The 14903-nt window shown below is 42.7% G+C and overlaps 1 long non-coding RNA gene across 4 annotated transcripts; it reads right to left on the bottom strand.

The window, feature by feature from the left end:
• Positions 1-1624: 1624 nt before the first annotated feature.
• LOC119334620 lies at positions 1625-4902 on the bottom strand. Of its 4 annotated transcripts, XR_005161469.1 has the most exons (6): positions 4146-4902; positions 3670-4057; positions 3413-3507; positions 3300-3323; positions 1835-3166; positions 1625-1725 (listed from the first exon to the last, which is right to left on the bottom strand). It is a non-coding gene; the product is annotated as an uncharacterized LOC119334620 (long non-coding RNA). The 4 variants fall into 4 exon arrangements; XR_005161468.1 differs by having other exon boundaries at positions 1835-3323; XR_005161467.1 differs by having other exon boundaries at positions 1835-3507; positions 4146-4238; positions 4465-4902.
• Between the last annotated feature and the right edge of the window lie 10001 nt (positions 4903-14903).

The raw sequence follows: 14903 nt of genomic DNA, 5'->3' as shown, positions 1-14903 counted from the left end.
CCAAGAATATTTATAAACTAAAACAAATAGTAAATGAAGCAATTACCTTACAATGGAGTTAAGTAACGTGCACCAACTTCTCTTCTCAAGCTAGCTCTAGTCATGCTAAAAAAAGGATATAAATAAGACATACCTAATCCCTGCAAAAAAAGAGACATACCTAATGAATTAATATCATGTGTTGCTACTGTCGCTTCGATCTTCTTGCAATTCGGTTATACGATGTGGCGCGTCACTTATCAGCCTTCTGCATGTATTTGCATAAATCTTCAGGTGTGGTAGCGCGGCGCCTATGCAACATATACGACCACGGGTGAATGTTTGCGGCTCCCCTGTGCCGCCTCGAATATGTCCATCTCATCTATGAAGAGAATCAGCTTTTCAGCCGTAGACGATGTGGTTGATCTCGCCATCCAAGGTCTTGAGGATGGCCGACCTGGAGGCGAAGGGCTTCAGCTCTTGCTAGTACAAACTACTCCCTTCGTCCTATAATATAAAAGCATTTTTTTACATTAGTATAGTGCCAAAAACATTTTTATATTATGGACGGAGGGAGTAACAACAATGACGTCTTTAGTGGATGGCAATTGATGATCACCCTATTGCCATGACCTCTCCTCCTCCTAGCTCTAAAGAATCAGTCGACCTGCTTCCAGTACATGTGCGCCCAGCAGGTGGAGAACGATTTTCTTTGAGCGCACCACCAATACCTCCTACACCAGCTCAAGTAGCTTCCCTTCTCATCCGGTTCCTCTGCATGTGCGCCCAGATCAAGCAGCACGTGCACGCGCGTCACGCAGCCGTACCCGGCAACGATGTGCAACAACATTGGCTCTTCCCCGGCGAGCTGTGTAGTCTACATCTGTCCGTCTCAGCGAGCGCACACAGGCTTCCCTTCCCGTTGGGTTCCTCGGAATCAGAGCACATTCTGGGATCGAGACAGGGTGGGTCGAGGAATCCTGGGGAGAGGCTCACGGCGCAGGATCATGAGCCCCCGGCGCCAAGTACCGGTGGGCTGAGTTTGATTCGTCCCCGGCGACAGCAGAGAGCGGTTTGGACGGCTATGGGGGCGGCGGCGGGGACGGCTATGGGGGCGGCGGCGGGGACGGCGGTGGTGGCGGAGGCAAAGGGCAGCGACGAAGGCATAGTGCGGCGGCACGAACGACGGTGGTAGCGGAGGCAAAGGTCGGCGGCGTGGACAACATTAGGGGCGGAAGCAAAGTGCGGTGGCACGAACGACGATGGTGGCAGAGGCAAAGTGCGGCGGCGGACCGGCGGTGGTGGCGGAGGCACGGACCGGCAGTGGGGGCGGACGCAAAGGGCGGCGACGCGGGCGGCAGCGGGGGCGAAGGCAAAGGGCGGCGCGCGCGTTCATCTTGGGGCCGGTGATTGCGGGTTGGGGATGATGCGCGTTTTTTTTTGGCGATTACAAGATGAATCGTTTTTCAGACTTATTAAGGATGGCAACGGTGGGTTTTCACATGAATAGTACAATCTCGAATGTAGAAAATAATTTAGGTGAAAAAAATTGAAAGCGTAAATTCACGGGAAGAAGCGTATTGTGACGGTGAACCCCCGAAGTCAATCCGTGCTTTATTATTACACAAATGCCCGTGCGTTGCATCGGGCAAAAAAAGGCGATACAACGTAATATCATTAAGCACCATTTATTATATCCAATAACAAAAGAGTATGTGTGTTGCACCGCGGGACGTTTGTGCTTCGCTGCAGAGAAAACACCACATTTTTTTTTCAAAAAACCTGCTCTGGGTAGTTGGAAAGAATTTTGTACATAGTTGCAAAGAATTCAGTACATAGCAAGATAGGTACACACCTGCTGGAAAGTATCTAAAACTGAAAGAAGAAAAGCAGCGAGGATGTACGCAACATGTTCCCTGAGCAGGGTCTCCACCTTACCACCAGCAAAGAAGAATCCCTGGTCCTCACAGTCTTTTATGTGTCGTCCGACTCTTTCTTCCCCAAGGTCACACCTGCATCCATTTTCTATCAATTTACAGAAAATGGAACATCCTTTTTATCTAGTACCAATTTACAGAGAACGGAAGTATGCTACTTTCGAACACTGCGTGCAAGAACTCTTCCACAACATAGCCATGATCAGTACACTAATCTAATACTGAAACTTATTCATACATGTGCCAATCTGTGCGACTCAAACAACAATCATATACATGTATTAGTTCTAATTTCACTTGCTAGGATCAGAGGTAACTAACCAGCAAGAGTTATTACAGTAGCTTGAAATGAAGCATTGCTAGCCCCTACAATCAAATTTGTCGACATCCATAGAGCATATATAGTCGATAAATACTCTGATTTTCTCCAGGGATTAATTTTTTTATCTAATAAATTGTTGATTCATCATGGTCCAGCATAAAAAATAAGTGGAAGTTATAATCTGTTATCTAATAAAGTGGTTCAGGGTGTCAAACACAATATGAATTTTGAAACAGTTTCATTGCGCAGGAGCAGATGGCCTCCAGTTATGTTTGTGAAATTTACTGGCCAGAAAAAAAATGTGAAATACCAAATTCTAAATAGCTCGGCATCAGGAGAGGCAGCACCTCATCATATATTGGGTCTTTAACAAAATCAAAGACATAGTAAGAGTATTCCTGAGCTCCTACAGTCATACATACTTGAGCTAGCTGATAGTAACATATTACTACATCTATGTGAACCTTTATTATCCTACTCTGCTCTTCTTGATCATCTGCTTTGCTATAAAGCTCAGATTTGGTAACTTAACCCTGAACTTCTAAAACATTCTTTCATTTTCCAAAAAAGAAGTAAATTTCTTTGGCATGATCAAGCCAAATCAACCTCATCCGTCTTGGCCCCTAGCTCAAATGATACAAAACTGAGGCAACATTTTTCCACTTTGTAATGAGATTACGGTCTGCATAATCCTGGTCCAGGCAAAATTCATACAGCTCCTTAGATATATCCTTCCTTCTTCTATAGAAAAGATCATAAATGTAACGGCTTCTTGGATGAGAAATGCTGAAAATTGGCCAGATTGCTTCACACTTTCCCTGTATGACCATGGGTAACATCTGAATTCCTCAAATTAGTGTATATTCTGCAGACTTGATTCCCCCCTAAAAACATACATCCACGCCTCTAGACTTCTTCTCTGAAAAATCTGAAAACATGCCAAGATCTGATTATAGAATAAAATTTAATGATTCATTAAACTTGAAATCCGTACGAATATACATGAAAAAAAACTGAAATCTCCATTGTTGATTTCTAACAGCACGAAATTTGAGTCACACCTCAAATCTTCAGGCAGAGGTAGTCTGTTGTAGGCACAATCATAAATTAGCTAGAACCCTGTCATGCAAACTACCAACAGAAAATTGACTTTGTTTATCAATTGGAGGCTTACTGGATTCAATATCCATCTAATATCCACAAAAGATGAGGTTGCTGGGGAGTTCTCCGTGAATCAGAGCCTGCTCCAAAGCCTGTTGTGCAGTGATCCTACGATCGGACAGAAAAGTACATTCTGTAATATGTATTATTAGAGAACTATAGACTATTCAGTTTTCTCAAATGCAATGAATTTTTCAACCATTACCAACGCGCAGACCTTTGATGATTCAACTCACATTAACCATGTAAAAATTCAGAGCAGTGGGGTACCTTGTTGTCGACCATCAGAGAAACTTCCAGTTATGCCTCACCAGCCACAGTGTCCACATGCAGAACCCAATGGGAGCACACTCTCTTAGTTCATACTTGGAACACGCTGTGCTTGTGTTGACAGACATCATAAAAAGAAGCACCAGACAGTGCACTCACAAACCTAGAAACTGACATCGATGACTCGGCAGAACATGTGGCGAAGCCCACGCTCACCCCTCCCCAATGTGTTCGAGGTGGCCCTCCTCCACCACAAGACGGTTGTGTCAGATGGCGTTGGAGCGGTACGCTACGGCCACAGCGGCTGGAGGGGCAAGGTTGCCGTCACCACCGTGGTGGGAGTGACGCCTCAATCAGTCACTAACAACAAAATCAAAGTGAAATTGTCCTGAAAAAAGAAAACAAAAGCAAATGAATCCAGTGCCCTGGCTACATTTAGAGAAATAGCTATCCAAATTTAAATGTAGTAGTCATACAGAAGAGCAACCGAACTCGTATTTGCTCCATACTGACTTTTACTTTGTCTATGTATTGCACGCCGTCGGCCAATTCCCTTGATGCAGCTGCACCTAAGCATCCGAACAAACACAAATCCCGCCAAAAAAACTGAGAATTTATTGATTGAGTGTATGAAATTGCACAAAACGCAAGTTGAATCCTAAAAAAATAGGATAATCATTGAGACAATACATAAGCATGTACTGTATGTGCACCATAGATTCAGGATGAATAACAAGAAGAGATTAGCATGATGGTTGAGGGAGCTATGGGCTTGCTGCTCCATGCCACGCTCACCCCCGATGAGGAGTTGTGGGAATGCCATCCTCCAACCCCAGCCGTCGGGTGATCTGGAAGTCTCGCACCACACCAGCAGGGCCGCGGCTGTCCGCCAACAGCACAGCGAGCCCCATGGTGAGGCATACGTTGAGGAAGCTCCAGCTTCGCTTGCGTCTGAGGCGCCTTCACCCACGGCGAACTGGGCGACGCCAGCAACTTCGTGACGCCGCGGCCGGCGTCCTATTGGATGAGGTAGTTCGGGCGGCATCCATTGGAGGGGGGCGTTGGGTTGCAATGGGGGCAGCGAGCGGGCAGAGGTGCGACCGCGGAGGCGGGGATGTCCAGCGGGCTGACGCGCGAACGCGGCAGCGAGCGGGCTGAGGTGCTGCCGTGGCGGCGAGGGGGCTGAGGTGTGGCGGCGGCGAGGGCTCGGCAAGGGCAAAGGCGAGGGTTCGAGTTGAGGAGGCAAATGCGTACGGGTATGTGGGCCTGATTCACTGGGCCGAAGTGCACGGTCGAGCATTGTTTGCATCTTTGATGCACACACCGTGGTTTCCCGAATTAGTACCACCTCGCGTATATGTTTTAAATTTAAACTAAAAACGTAAATTTACAGAAAGAAAGCGTATTATGACGGTGAACCCACGAAGTCAATCCGTGCTTTATTATTATTATTATTATTATTATTATTATTATATATATATATATATATATATATATATATTATATAGGGATAGGGATTAGGGATAGAAAATTAATTAGGGAGAGATAGGGAAAAAAACTAGCACAAATGCCCGTGCGTTGCAACGGGCGTAGACTCGCAAAATCATATCCATGTGCTATTATGCACATAGCAAAAGTGCCCGTGCGTTGCAACGATACAAAATAACTAACAATTAATAACTCCCTTCTCCACCATTGTTTAATTCAGTAGTAAATATTCGCCGATAGATTTTTTTAATTTTTGTAGAATTCGTTTGGGTGTTGTTTTAAAATAATCACTCGAATAATTAGTATCACCTAATTTGTAATTATTTTAGAATTAGTAACACTCAAATAATTAGTATCATTTAATCTGTACTTATTTTAGAATTAGTAAAAAGTTTGGTTTTGTTTTAAAATAATCAATCAAATAATTAGTATCACTTAATTGGTAATTATTTTAGAATTAGTAAAAAAAATACCGGTACATGTAGGGCGTATACACACTGCATGCATGTTGTAGCCAATCCATGCAGACCTTCTCATTATGTGGTCTTTGCATATACTTTTTGATGAAGAAATCTTTGTGTTGGAGTAATGGGCCACGGGTAGGCTAATCCGAGGTTTCGAACCTTTTAAGATATCGAAGCTGATTGCGCCCCTCAAGACGCCAGGATGAAGAGCCGCCTTCTGAAGGCCGGCTGAAGGAACAGCCGACTGCCCGCATGCGGCCGAGTCCTAGAAGCGAGATCAAGACGGGCTGGCCCCCGCCTGGCGGCTTCCAGAGAAGCTGGCCACGGAGAGTCGGCCCACGACACCAACAAAGCCCATGCCTTTATCAGGGGGATGGGACGGGGAGTGGCAACAGTGAAGCCCACTCCCTCCCCTTTCCAGGCGATGGCTAGGCCACAGTGCGCTGTACCAAACGAAGATCTCCGTCTGGCGCGGCACTGTTGCCATGTCATCCCTGACATCAGCAACAGTGGGCGGAGTCCTGCACCCACGACGGTCTGTCAGTATGGTCCACGGATGACGGGCCCTACTGGTCAGCGAGAGTCCAGAAGACGGCAAGAGCGCCATCAGTCGGACCCGAAGGGAGCCGGCCCCCGGGAGTCGGCCTGCCCCTCCCATGGGTCCCCCGCGCCATTAACCAGACGAGACAGGGAGTGGCTACAGTGATCACCCGCCAGGCGGCGGGGCTGTAGCCACGACCCCATGACCAAGCATGCGTCATTAGAAGCACGGCTACAGTAATCAGCAGCCGGCAAGACCCACAAGCGGCGGGTACAGCCTGTCGGCTCCGTACCGAACCAGTCGACGGGGCCCACCAATTGGTGGGCCCCAGCAGTCGGCAGAAAGGCCGGCAGGCGAAGAGACTGACGGCTGGGACCTATGCCCAGTCAGTTTGCCATTGTACCCCTGAGGGTAGGCTTATATAAACCCCCCAGGGCACCCATGCAAAGAGGGTTCCACCCATTAGAACTAGACCAGATCATAGAGGGAGGAGAGAGCTAGCCCCGCCTTCTTCTACCTCCAGCATACAGCTCGAGGAGCGCCCTTGTACTCACTTTGCCTTAGTGATCATGTGGAGACACCGCAAAGCAGGACTAGGGGTGTTATCTCCTAGGAGAGCCCCGAACCTGGGTAAAGTATGCCGGCATTCATGTCTACGCCTCATCCCGCTTCCGGGCACCGACGACGTTCTACTCGCTCCCACCGTGATAAGCCATCCATTGGCATATGTCGCATCCAATCCCCGACACTTTGACTTCAGTTAATTGGTCTTGCTACACCTTCCTATTATATGGTCTTATTTTCTAACAAATCCATCTGAATATCCCCTCTATACCCGAACATCCCATCAAATGCAAATAAAGGGAAGCTAGCCCAGCCGGTTCCATCTCCTCGTCAGTTAAGTGGGTCGTGAGATCGATCCCCGCAAGCCATGATTTAGTTTTCCTTGACAGAAGGGCAGTGGATCGAAACGTTTTTTGCCTAAACGTTGGATGGGCTGAGGCCCATGCTAGCCGGTTGGTGCGGATCCAAATTAGTACCGCCTCGTTTATATTACGATTTTATTCATACAAATTGTAAAAGCGTATTATAACATAAGAAAAAAGCGTATTGTGACGGTGAATCTGACAAAGTCAATCTGTGTTTTATTATTAGAAAGAGATTAGGGATAGAATTGACCAAATTTGTAATTTGGATAAGAAAGCTGAAAGAAGAAGAAAGAAGGTCGGCCATTGGATCTTTAATCTAATGGGCCGAAAAATTGACTTACCCAAAATAAATTTGCAGATACATTCTTTCTCACTGATCGTTTTTTCTTACTTCATTCTCCATGTTATTGGAATTTTACTGGATTGTACCTATTTTTTGAGTTAATTGCGGGGAAGTACCACATTTGGGGCAGGTGTGATGGATTAGTACCATTATTCAGTTTTTTTTGCATGTCAGTACCATGTCTGGGGCAATCTGTTGCATATTGGTCTAAACCTTGTATAACGGTGTATTGACGCTGTATCTGACCGTTGGGGCCTGCCCGGAAAATATGTTTGTCCACGAAAAAGAACTCGTTCATGAGACATCGAATTCCCACGTTCCAGCCTGCATTATGCCAGCAGGTCCCACCCCCAATTTCTTGAGTCACCCTTATCTAGAAAAAAGGACGGAATCTATCTAGATCATAGGATCAATGTATTCAGAGGTCAATTCTCTTTCTTTGACCTCCCACCGTTCACGACATCCCTTGCTTCTCGCAAGAACGGCTCCTCGGTGGAGGAGTAGAAGCGCTGGTCCCCTTCGGTCAAGTGCTTGTGCGTGCTCGCATGTTCTTTTGCAAAAAACATCCACACTTTTTATTTAGTCACGCATATATCCTTAGTTGCGAAAAAAAGACCTGCAATTATTCAGTTTTTTTTGCATGTTAGTACCATGTCTGGGGCAATCTGTTGCATATTGGTCTAAACCTTGTATAACGGTGTATTGACGCTGTATCTGACCGTTGGGGCCTGCCCGGAAAATATGTTTGTCCATGAAAAAAAACTCGCTCATGAGACCTCGAATTCCCACGTTCCAGCCTGCATTATGCCAGCAGGTCCCACCCCCAATTTCTTGAGTCACCCTTATCTAGAAAAAAGGACGGAATCTATCTAGATCATAGGATCAATGTATTCAGAGGTCAATTCTCTTTCTTTGACCTCCCACCGTTCACGACATCCGTTGCTTCTCACAAGAACGGCTCCTCGGTGGAGGAGTAGAAGCACTGGTCCCCTTCGGTCAAGTGCTTGTGCGTGCTCGCATGTTCTTTTGCAAAAAACATCCACACTTTTTATTTAGTCACGCATATATCCTTAGTTGCGAAAAAAAGACCTGCAAGAAAAAAACGTACACAAATTACATATGCGCGGGCTCGCCAGGCGTGGTTCGAACCCGAGCCTGGGGATACACAGTGCAAACGCGACGACCGCTACGCTAGTGCATGTTCGATTGAATTGTAGGCAATTATTTGTTTTATAGAAGGACTTTTGACGTTCCGCTTTTTCAGGTGCTATTCTTTCATTATTATTTTCATTATCCGCAGCAAGGCGCATTGTCCGGGTGCGCATTGTCCTGCTGTTTTTTTTATTATCCATAATATTCTTTCAGTATTTTCTAGTTGCTATTCTTTCATTATTTTCTCTAAACATTGATGGCGAAACATATATACTCCCTCCGTCCCACAATATAAGAGTGTTTTTAACACTAGTGTGGTGTCGAAAACGCTCTTATATTATGAAATAGAGGGAGTAGTTTATTTCATTTTTTTACCATCATTAACACAAGATATGAAGTACGGTTTATTAAAAACTATACTTTACCTCTCCATTTGCTTTGGATTTTTCATTGTAAACATCGGTAGAAAATTTAGAGAAACTCACAGGAAGCTATATTTTCCAAATGCAAGAGGTACTATTTCTATGTTGGCTGAGTACTATTTATAAATAAATTTGCATAAAAAAGATATATACTCGATCAATCCACAGTGGGTAGATGCACTATATGCAAATCTGGGTCCATGTATACATTTTTGTAGAGCCTTGCGATGTGCAAGTCGCATCATTAAGAATTACAATTTCTAAAGCGGCAGAAAACAGAATTTTGTTTGACATATAATTTCTTATTTATTTCTGCATGCACGGTATTAGTTATCGAGTATTTCAAGCTTTTATGTCGTATTTCCTCCTTCCTTCATTCTTTTTAGATAAAACATTTTTTCTATCTCAGGTGCTAATTTTATACAGTGAATTTTTTTAATATACAATGAACTTTTTTTGCATTATAACGTTCATCGTCTAACTAAAAAAATAGATACACCTGAAGAAATATTCGGTATGTATACGATGTTCAGCGCAAAGATCTTATTACTATAAACTTGTATATATGATAAACTTTTAACATATAATGTGTATTAGTTTTTCAATATACGATACGCACATTGCGTACGGGCAAAGAATAACCACGATTTGCAAAAACATAAAAGAAATCCGAAAAAAACAAATACAATAAAACGGAACGTCCAGGATAATAATATTAGAAAGGAAGATTGCCATAGCTGTCACTGTTAGAGTACATGGCGTAGTGGCCATCGCGTTCACACTGTGTGCGCCCCGTCTCGGGCTCGAATCTCGCCCTCGCTGAATAACTTTTGTACGTTTTTTTCTGCCAGGTCCTTTTTTTCGGAACTAAGGGATATATACGCGATTAAATAAAAAGTGTGAGTGTTTTTTTTTGCAAAAGAACATGCCACGTCATCCCCTGACAGGCGGGCCTCAATGGTCAGATACGGCGTCAACACACTGTCATGCACGGTTTAGACCAATATGTAACAGGCTGCCCTAGACATGGTACTGACATGCAAAAAAACCGAATAATGGTACTGATCTGTCACGCCTGCCCTAAATGTGATATTTCCCTGCAATTAACTCTATTTTTTTAAGCAGATTTTGTAATTTCGTCTTTTTTGTAGAGAGCTTCTCGAATGTTATTTGACCACCAAATTTTTTGAGCCCCATAATATTTGTTGATGATCATTCCTATAAAGTTTCAGAATTTTTTGAATTTTTTGCTATGTTTTCTTGTGTGGGTGTACCGTGGGTGCACCGAAGGTGGGTACAGCCACTACTTTCTTTTACAATATATATATATACACACACACATATATTATCACAATTTAGCAACTGGAACTGACCCTGCATAGCTAACTACTCCTTCCGTCCGCGAATAAGTGTACATTTAACTTTTGTTCTAAATCAACATTTTAAAATTTTGACCAACTTTATAGAAAATAGTAGTAATATATATGACATCAAATTGGTATATTATCAAAGTACATTTTAAATCAGATCTAGTGATACTAATTTAGTACCATAAATGCTTTTACTTTTCCTTTGAAAGTTGGTCAAAATTTTAAAATTTTGACTTAAGACAAAAGCTAGATGTACACTTATTCGGTGATGTAGGGAGTATGATTGTCGAAGAATTTTACCCACTTTTACAAAATACTCATATTATCACAGTTTAGCAACTGGAACTGAGCCTCATAGCTAATTCAAACTATCAAAGAATTTCTTGATGAAGCACCACAAATATCGGCTCCACCTTGGTTCATCTTTATAATTTTTAATTGATTATCACAGATGCCTCTTTACAGAGTCAAGAGCTACCCCTCTTGCAAAAAGAAGGCACAAATTAAATCGCAGATCAAGAGCTGTTTTATAGGTAATTTAATGATCATGAAAAGTCTAAATTATCCTCGGGAGATTGACTAAGTTACCCTACACTGTGAATAGACATATCTGTTTGGTACTCCGCCTTATGGTTTCGGAGCACGAGGTACCCTAAAATAGATCTAGATCAATGGCCCTCAAGGGAAATTCATTCTGTATAGATCACCGCATTTTTTTAATATTTGATTTATTGAGTAGTTTTCACGATTGTAGTGCACATTATTGTTCCAAGTGGCAAAGAAAAACCACCTCAAAAGGATCATTTCCTTGAATTTTAGAAGTTAGGTGCATAATATATTCCTATTCGCAAAAAGGGTGCATAATATATACCTAATTTTGTAGTTCAGGGTAAAGTAAACACAACACCAAAATACTGATATGACTATCATATACCCCTTCAGTTCCTCGGTTCCTCAACTGATGACATTTTAGATATTGACATGGTCTATAATGTGATCAATAGGTTTGTAGGTGCATATTAGCAAAAACTATTTCTTTTAGAAAAGAAAAAATGACATATATTAAAGCCAACCAACCTTTACATGACGGTTCTTAAAAAATAAAAATTACACACAGGTTCTTGGAGAAATTGACGCCCTCTTTGTCTGGATCGCAAATTCCTCATCCGAGCCATGGAAATGGCGTTGATACAACGACTGGGAAGTCGTTGCACCGAGCAAGAAGGCGCCGACAATAATGGTCAAAGTAATAGATCGCTGCACGGGAGAAGAATGTGTTGAAATATGGGTCGTTGCACTGAGCAAGAAGGCCCATCCAACAATTTTAGAGAAATCTCAAAGGGCCTATGTAGGTGTCATGACAAGGGGTGTAGTGGGAAGTTTAGTACCATCCCGCTAGTGGAGTACGAGTTTGACCTCCTTATAAGGGATTCTCTTTCAGATGCTATTGAAGCTTGAGAAGAGAAATGGTTCCCGCGCGCTCATCTTCTGTCGCCCACCTCGTGTCACGTGAATGTGAATGAGTCGAGCTCAGACCTATGCCATGCGTGCATTTATTTTTGCCGGTCTGAAATGGAGAGTATGCAACAGACGCGCCCCAAATCTGAGACGTCGGATCATGGGTTGTCACCGACTCAGATGTGGGCCCAGCCCACATCCTCCTACCTAACCGCGCCCATATACTGGAGGTCTCGGCAACTCTAGTCACCACCAGAAGAATAGATCACATCTGCTCTATCTCCACGCGCACCACAGTCGTTCCTCTCGCTGCTGCTGTCGTCGATGATCCCATCCCGTCAACCGCGTGCACGATTAACAGGAGAGCAGGTCTCCGAAACCCCGCCCCTTGAGATCTTGTATGGGAGAGGGGCGATTAGGTTTTTGGGGGAGTGTTTCCTAGGTGGCTGCTCACCACCGTTCATCTACTTACACTACATCATCCACATTCACGTTGCCTTCATCACCACCATGGCCACCGAAGCTGATAGACTCGCCGCCGAGAAGAAGGCCGCCAAGGACACCGTTGTTGCCGCCGCCACGGCTTCGGCCCAGCCTACTAGAAGGTATAACTCGCTTATTCCACTCCTGATTATTTTCGTGTTAACCATACTACGTTATACGTAGATGTGGCTGTTGTTTGCGTAATATGTGCAGAACCGGGCTATAGCACCGCTTCGTAAGGCCCTTTAGTGTCGGTTCGGTAGCCGGCACTAAAGTGTGGGGACTAAAGCCCCCCCCCTTTAGTACCGGTTCCGCACGAACCGGCGCTAAAGGGCAACCACGTGGCACGAGCCAGCTCCGGGGGCGCGTAGGACATTAGTACCGGTTGGTAACACCAACCGGTACTAAATGTTTGGGCTGTTTTGGTTTTATTTTTTTATTTTTACTTTAATTTTGTGTTTTCAATTTAATTTAGTGATTGTTTTATATTATAATGAGTTGTTAAATCATTAGGTGAAAGTACCGAAGATTAGTTTGACTGGATGCATGTGGATCCTAGGTAAGTCATCAAGTATATGCCATATCCATGTTATATATACTTGATCACCTAATTAAGTGACCGAGGTAATATGGATATGGCATATACTTGATCACTTAGCTAGAATCCATCCAGAATCTGCGGTTTCTTTCATAAATGATATAATAACTCATCATCATCATCATCATCATATAAATATAAAAACTCTTGCATCATATATATCATCACCAACAACAGTTTTAATAGCTAGCTAAAAATCATCATATAATAGTCGTCTCACTACCACTACTTAATCATCATATAGTGATTACCGCTATCTAATCACCACCAACACTAGCTTAAAGAAGAAACATTCACTTTTACCAGAAGCAAAGATATCATCAAGTTCAATATGGTAATGATATTATAAGCATTCCTAACACCACAAAAGCAAATCACTCTTTGAGATTAAGTTCAGGACGAAGAACACGGACATGAGAGGACAAGTACTAAGAGCATGAACTAGCTAATCACTCCTGCTGCTCTCTCTCAGGTGAAATAGCATAGAACATGTATAGCTTTCCTGGTTCATCATATTGGAGCATGCAGATAAACCTGTCTCCTAATTGTGGGTTGAGCTTCTGATTACTGCCCCTAGTACTTCTCTGCGATCGTTCACAATTTTGCTCCAGTCTTTTACTATTAAGCATTCCTCGCTATTAGAAAACCTGAATGCACTAAAGTGAGGATATCTTGGCCGTAAGCTAACAATATTCATGGTAACTTTAGTCTCGATCCAATCAGGCACAACATTCATCGGGAGTCCCTGTTGAAGAACATCGTATAATAGCATACTTAGCAATGAATTTTAGCTTAAAAAAATATTGTATGCAAAATATGCACTGAGGAGAAATAGTAGAAATCTTACCATCTTTCCTAAATATATGTGACCGTAGTTCAGTACGAACACTATTGGTCGCACGTTTTGAGTACTAACATTTGTAAGTGCAGAATTTTTTTTTGTCTTGACAACATCAAGATCCTCAAGCCATGAAACATAATGACTTGTCTGCTCGCAGTTTAGTTCAGGCCCGGGACAGTGGACGGTCCTGTCTACCAAGCGCCAGACATGTTTGCTTGATTGGAAATAAGCTGTCAATATAAATTACTTGTCAACTATTTTTGAATAAACAATATCGAAGACATAAATATGGTTGAGAAACTCACATAATGGTAGAAATGGAGGCGTCTGCACATCAATCCAGATGTCTCTATTACCTTCAATATCATCTTCCGGACAAATATCAAAGGTGATAACCATATCAGGCTCAAATGCATAAGCCTTGCATAGTGCTTGCCAAGTTTTGCATTCAAAATAGGTGTATGTGTCTGCATTGTATAATTTGACGTTGAAGGTATAACCATGCTCAGTCTTCAAGTAAACTTTTTTTACCTCCATAGTTTTGTTAGGACTGAAACTTATCTTATCCAAGATAAAAATTCTTGCATGACAGGGGATACGCTAGTAGAATAGTGAAAAATTAAAATTAAAAGTTGAAGCAAATGAAGCATAAGTCATGCTTAATACGAAAAAAGACTTGTCGTTCTGACTTACTGTATCCACTTCGAAGTTCTCATCCAGCTTGATGCTGAAGCGCCTATCATCAACTAGAAAATTTCTGCCGCGCTGCTCTTCGCAGTATTCGCACATAATGAAATCATGTTCGTCGTCAGACGACATTCCTATGTTCATAGGTGAAACATTAAACACTTATTAGTTCTATTAATTCAACTAATTCAATTAAGCACTTACGAAAAATATACCTAAATAAAGTAGCTCAACTAATTCAACTAACTGGTTCAACTAATTCAACTAAACTAGTTATATTAATTTTCTTACTAAAAATAAGTTAGCTAGTTCTATATAGTAAAATGTTAATTAGATGATCAAATCTCTATATAATAAAGTAGGTAGTTATATATAGTAATATTTCGATTAGATCATCAAATCTCATATACCTAAATTTTCTAACTAAAAATAAACTAGTTCTATTAATTCAACTAAGA

Source organism: Triticum dicoccoides, chromosome 7A (genome assembly GCF_002162155.2).
Source record: "Triticum dicoccoides isolate Atlit2015 ecotype Zavitan chromosome 7A, WEW_v2.0, whole genome shotgun sequence".
Classification (NCBI taxonomy): Eukaryota; Viridiplantae; Streptophyta; class Magnoliopsida; order Poales; family Poaceae; genus Triticum; species Triticum dicoccoides.
The sequence above is the reverse complement of the archived record's forward strand: the minus strand, read 5'-3'. Positions and strand labels throughout refer to the sequence as shown.